The sequence below is a fragment of the Pleurodeles waltl genome, chromosome 6 (genome assembly GCF_031143425.1).
Source record: "Pleurodeles waltl isolate 20211129_DDA chromosome 6, aPleWal1.hap1.20221129, whole genome shotgun sequence".
NCBI classification, from domain to species: domain Eukaryota; kingdom Metazoa; phylum Chordata; class Amphibia; order Caudata; family Salamandridae; genus Pleurodeles; species Pleurodeles waltl.
In genome coordinates this window covers 1,447,560,500-1,447,566,675 of record NC_090445.1, presented here as the reverse complement: position 1 = coordinate 1,447,566,675, position 6,176 = coordinate 1,447,560,500, and positions in this window count along the sequence as shown.

Genomic DNA, 6,176 nt, shown 5'->3' with positions numbered 1-6,176 from the left:
TAAAAAAATGTGATGTGTCCACGTTGGGTTTTGGGGCATTTCCTGTCGCGGGCGCTAGGCCTACCCACACAAGTGAGGTATCATTTTTATCGGGAGACTTGGGGGAACGCTGGGTGGAAGGAAATTTGTGGCTCCTCTCTGATTCTAGAACTTTCTGTCACCAAAATGTGAGGAAAATGTGTTTTTTTAGCCAAATTTTGAGGTTTGAAAAGGATTCTGGGTAACAGAACCTGGTCAGAGCCGCACAAGTCACCCCATCGTGGATTTCCCTAGGTCTCTAGTTTTCAAAAAAGCACAGGTTTGGTAGGTTTCCCTAGGTGCCGGCTGAGCTAGAGGCCAAAATCTACAGGTAGGCACTTTGCAAAAAACACCTCTGTTTTCTTTAAAAAAATTTGATGTGTCCACGTTGCGTTTTGGGGCATTTCCTGTCGCGGGCGCTAGGCCTTCCCACACAAGTGAGGTATCATTTTTATCGGGAGACTTGGGGGAACGCTGGGTGGAAGGAAATTAGTGGCTCCTCTCTGATTCCAGAACCTTCTGTCACCGAAATGTGAGGAAAACGTGTTTATTTAGCAAAATTCTGAGGTTTGCAAAGGATTCTGGGTAACAGAATCTGGTCAGAGCCCCACAAGTCACCCCATCTTGGATTCCCCTAGGTCTCTAGTTTTCAAAAATGCACAGGCTTGGTAGGCTTCCCTCGGTGCCGGCTGAGCTAGAGGCCAAAATCTACAGGTAGGCACTTTCCAAAAAACACCTCTGTTTTCTTTAAAAAAATGTGATGTGTCCACGTTGCATTTTGGGGCATTTCCTGTCGCGGGCGCTAGGCCTACCCACACAAGTGAGGTATCATTTTTATCGGGAGACTTGGGGGAACGCTGGGTGGAAGGAAATTTGTGGCTCCTCTCTGATTCCAGAACTTTCTGTCACCAAAATGTGAGGAAAACGTGTTTTGTTAGCCAAATTCTGAGGTTTGCAAAGGATTCTGGGTAACAGAATCTGGTCAGAGCCCCACTAGTCACCCCATCTTGGATTCCCCTAGGTCTCTAGTTTTCAAAAATGCCCAGGTTTGGTAGGTTTCCTTAGGTGCCGGCTGAGCTAGAGGCCAAAATCTACAGGTAGGCACTTTGCAAAACACACCTCTGTTTTCTTTCAAAAAGTGTGATGTGTCCACGTTGCGTTTTGGGGCATTTCCTGTCGCGGGCGCTAGGCCTACCCACACAAGTGAGGTATCATTTTTATCGGGAGACTTGGGGGAACGCTGGGTGGAAGGAAATTTGTGGCTCCTCTCTGATTCTAGAACTTTCTGTCACCAAAATGTGAGGAAAATGTGTTTTTTTAGCCAAATTTTGAGGTTTGAAAAGGATTCTGGGTAACAGAACCTGGTCAGAGCCGCACAAGTCACCCCATCGTGGATTTCCCTAGGTCTCTAGTTTTCAAAAAAGCACAGGTTTGGTAGGTTTCCCTAGGTGCCGGCTGAGCTAGAGGCCAAAATCTACAGGTAGGCACTTTGCAAAAAACACCTCTGTTTTCTTTAAAAAAATTTGATGTGTCCACGTTGCGTTTTGGGGCATTTCCTGTCGCGGGCGCTAGGCCTTCCCACACAAGTGAGGCATCATTTTTATCGGGAGACTTGGGGGAACGCTGGGTGGAAGGAAATTAGTGGCTCCTCTCTGATTCCAGAACCTTCTGTCACCGAAATGTGAGGAAAACGTGTTTATTTAGCAAAATTCTGAGGTTTGCAAAGGATTCTGGGTAACAGAATCTGGTCAGAGCCCCACAAGTCACCCCATCTTGGATTCCCCTAGGTCTCTAGTTTTCAAAAATGCACAGGCTTGGTAGGCTTCCCTCGGTGCCGGCTGAGCTAGAGGCCAAAATCTACAGGTAGGCACTTTGAAAAAAACACCTCTGTTTTCTTTCAAAAAAGGGGATGTGTCCACGTTGCGTTTTGGGGCATTTCCTGTCGCGGGCGCTAGGCCTACCCACACAAGTGAGGTATCATTTTTATCGGGAGACTTGGGGGAACGCTGGGTGGAAGGAAATGTGTGGCTCTTCTCTGATTCCAGAACTTTCTGTCACCAAAATGTGAGGAAAATGTGTTTTTTTAGCCAAATTTTGAGGTTTGCAAAAGATTCTGGGTAACAGAAACTGGTCAAAGCCCCACAAGTCACCCCATCTTGGATTCCCCTATGTCTCTAGTTTTAAAAAATGCACAGGTTTGGTAGGTTTCCCTAGGTCCCGGCTGAGCTAGAGGCCAAAATCTACAGGTAGGCACTTTGCAAAAAACACCTCTGTTTTCTTTAAAAAAAATTGATGTGTCCACGTTGCGTTTTGGGGCATTTCCTGTCGCGGGCGCTAGGCCTACCCACACAAGTGAGGTATCATTTTTATAGGGAGACTTGGGGGAACGCTGGGTGGAAGGAAATTTGTGGCTCCTCTCTGATTCCAGAACTTTCTGTCACCGAAATGTGAGGAAAACGTGTTTTGTTAGCCAAATTCTGAGGTTTGCAAAGGATTCTGGGTAACAGAATCTGGTCAGAGCCCCACAAGTCACCCCATCTTGGATTCCCCTACGTCTCTAGTTTTAAAAAATGCACAGGTTTGGTAGGTTTCCTTAGGTGCCGGCTGAGCTAGAGGCCAAAATCTACAGGTAGGCACTTTGCAAAAAACACCTCTGTTTTCTTTAAAAAAATGTGATGTGTCCACGTTGGGTTTTGGGGCATTTCCTGTCGCGGGCGCTAGGCCTACCCACACAAGTGAGGTATCATTTTTATCGGGAGACTTGGGGGAACGCTGGGTGGAAGGAAATTTGTGGCTCCTCTCTGATTCTAGAACTTTCTGTCACCAAAATGTGATGAAAATGTGTTTTTTTAGCCAAATTTTGAGTTTTGAAAAGGATTCTGGGTAACAGAACCTGGTCAGAGCCGCACAAGTCACCCCATCGTGGATTTCCCTAGGTCTCTAGTTTTAAAAAATGCACAGGTTTGGCAGGTTTCCCTAGGTGCCGGCTGAGCTAGAGGCCAAAATCTACAGGTAGGCACTTTGCAAAAAACACCTCTGTTTTCTTTCAAAAAGTGTGATGTGTCCACGTTGCGTTTTGGGGCATTTCCTGTCGCAAGCGCTAGGCCTACCAACACAAGTGAGGTATCATTTTTAGAGGGAGACTTGGGAGAAGGCTGGGGGGAAGGAAATTTGTGGCTCCTCTCTGATTCCAGAACTTTCTGTCACCGAAATGTGAGGAAAACGTGTTTTTTTAGCCAAATTCTGAGGTTTGCAAAGGATTCTGGGTAACAGAATCTGGTCAGAGCCCCACAAGTCACCCCATCTTGGATTCCCCTAGGTCTCTAGTTTTCATAAATGCACAGGTTTGGTAGGCTTCCCTAGGTGCCGGCTGAGCTAGAGGCCAAAATCTACAGGTAGGCACTTTGCAAAAAAACACCTCTGTTTTCTTTCAAAAAATGTGATGTGTCCACGTTGCGTTTAGGGGCATTTCCTGTCGCGGGCGCTAGGCCTACCCACACAAGTGAGGTATCATTTTTATCGGGAGACTTGGGGGAACGCTGGGTGGAAGGAAATTTGTGGCTCCTCTCTGATTCCAGAACTTTCTGTCACCGAAATGTGAGGAAAACATGTTTTTTTAGCCAAATTCTGAGGTTTGCAAAGGATTCTGGGTAACAGAATCTGGTCAGAGCCCCACAAGTCACCCCATCTTGGATTCCCCTAGGTCTCTAGTTTTCAAAAATGCACAGGTTTGGTAGGTTTCCCTAGGTGCCGGCTGAGCTAGAGGCCAAAATCTACAGGTAGGCACTTTGCAAAAAACACCTCTGTTTTCTTTCAAAAAATGTGATGTGTCCACGTTGCGTTTTGGGGCATTTCCTGTCGCGTGCGCTAGGCCTACCCACACAAGTGAGGTACCATTTTTATCGGGAGACTTGGGGGAACGCTGGGTGGAAGGAAATTTGTGGCTCCTCTCTGATTCCAGAACTTTCTGTCACCGAAATGTGAGGAAAACGTGTTTTTTTACCCAAATTCTGAGGTTTGCAAAGGATTCTGGGTAACAGAATCTGGTCAGAGCCCCACAAGTCACCCCATCTTGGATTCCCCTAGGTCTCTAGTTTTCAAAAATGCACAGGTTTGGTAGGTTTCCCTAGGTGCCGGCTGAGCTAGAGGCCAAAATCTACAGGTAGGCACTTTGCAAAAAACACCTCTGTTTTCTTTCAAAAAATGTGATGTGTCCACGTTGCGTTTTGGGGCATTTCCTGTCGCGTGCGCTAGGCCTACCCACACAAGTGAGGTATCATTTTTATCGGGAGACTTGGGGGAACGCTGGGTGGAAGGAAATTTGTGGCTCCTCTCTGATTCCAGAACTTTCTGTCACCGAAATGTGAGGAAAACGTGTTTTTTTACCCAAATTCTGAGGTTTGCAAAGGATTCTGGGTAACAGAATCTGGTCAGAGCCCCACAAGTCACCCCATCTTGGATTCCCCTAGATCTCTAGTTTTCAAAAATGCACAGGTTTGGTAGGTTTCCCTAGGTGCCGGCTGAGCTAGAGGCCAAAATCTACAGGTAGGTACTTTGCAAAAAACACCTCTGTTTTCTTTAAAAAAATGTGATGTGTCCACGTTGCGTTTTGGGGCATTTCCTGTCGCGGGCGCTAGCCCTACCCACACAAGTGAGGTATCATTTTTATCGGGAGACTTGGGGGAACGCTGGGTGGAAGGAAATTTGTGGCTCCTCTCTGATTCCAGAACTTTCTGTCACCGAAATGTGAGGAAAACGTGTTTTGTTAGCCAAATTCTGAGGTTTGCAAAGGATTCTGGGTAACAGAATCTGGTCAGAACCTAACAAGTCACCCCATCTTGGATTCCCCTACGTCTCTAGTTTTCAAAAATGCACAGGTTTGGTAGGTTTCCTTAGGTGCCGGCTGAGCTAGAGGCCAAAATCTACAGGTAGGCACTTTGCAAAAAACACCTATGTTTTCTTTAAAAAAATGTGACGTGTCCACGTTGGGTTTTGGGGCATTTCCTGTCGCGGGCGCTAGGCCTACCCACACAAGTGAGGTATCATTTTTATCGGGAGACTTGGGGGAACGCTGGGTGGAAGGAAATTTGTGGCTCCTCTCTGATTCTAGAACTTTCTGTCACCAAAATGTGAGGAAAATGTGTTTTTTTAGCCAAATTTTGAGGTTTGAAAAGGATTCTGGGTAACAGAACCTGGTCAGAGCCGCACAAGTCACCCCATCTTGGATTTCCCTAGGTCTCTAGTTTTCAAAAAAGCACAGGTTTGGTAGGTTTCCCTAGGTGCCGGCTGAGCTAGAGGCCAAAATCTACAGGTAGGCACTTTGCAAAAAACACCTCTGTTTTCTTTAAAAAAAATTGATGTGTCCACGTTGCGTTTTGGGGCATTTCCTGTCGCGGGCGCTAGGCCTTCCCACACAAGTGAGGTATCATTTTTATCGGGAGACTTGGGGGAACGCTGGGTGGAAGGAAATTAGTGGCTCCTCTCTGATTCCAGAACCTTCTGTCACCGAAATGTGAGGAAAACGTGTTTATTTAGCAAAATTCTGAGGTTTGCAAAGGATTCTGGGTAACAGAATCTGGTCAGAGCCCCACAAGTCACCCCATCTTGGATTCCCCTAGGTCTCTAGTTTTCAAAAATGCACAGGCTTGGTAGGCTTCCCTCGGTGCCGGCTGAGCTAGAGGCCAAAATCTACAGGTAGGCACTTTCCAAAAAACACCTCTGTTTTCTTTAAAAAAATGTGATGTGTCCACGTTGCATTTTGGGGCATTTCCTGTCGCGGGCGCTAGGCCTACCCACACAAGTGAGGTATCATTTTTATCGGGAGACTTGGGGGAACGCTGGGTGGAAGGAAATTTGTGGCTCCTCTCTGATTCCAGAACTTTCTGTCACCAAAATGTGAGGAAAACGTGTTTTGTTAGCCAAATTCTGAGGTTTGCAAAGGATTCTGGGTAACAGAATCTGGTCAGAGCCCCACTAGTCACCCCATCTTGGATTCCCCTAGGTCTCTAGTTTTCAAAAATGCCCAGGTTTGGTAGGTTTCCTTAGGTGCCGGCTGAGCTAGAGGCCAAAATCTACAGGTAGGCACTTTGCAAAACACACCTCTGTTTTCTTTCAAAAAGTGTGATGTGTCCACGTTGCGTTTTGGGGCATTTCCTGTC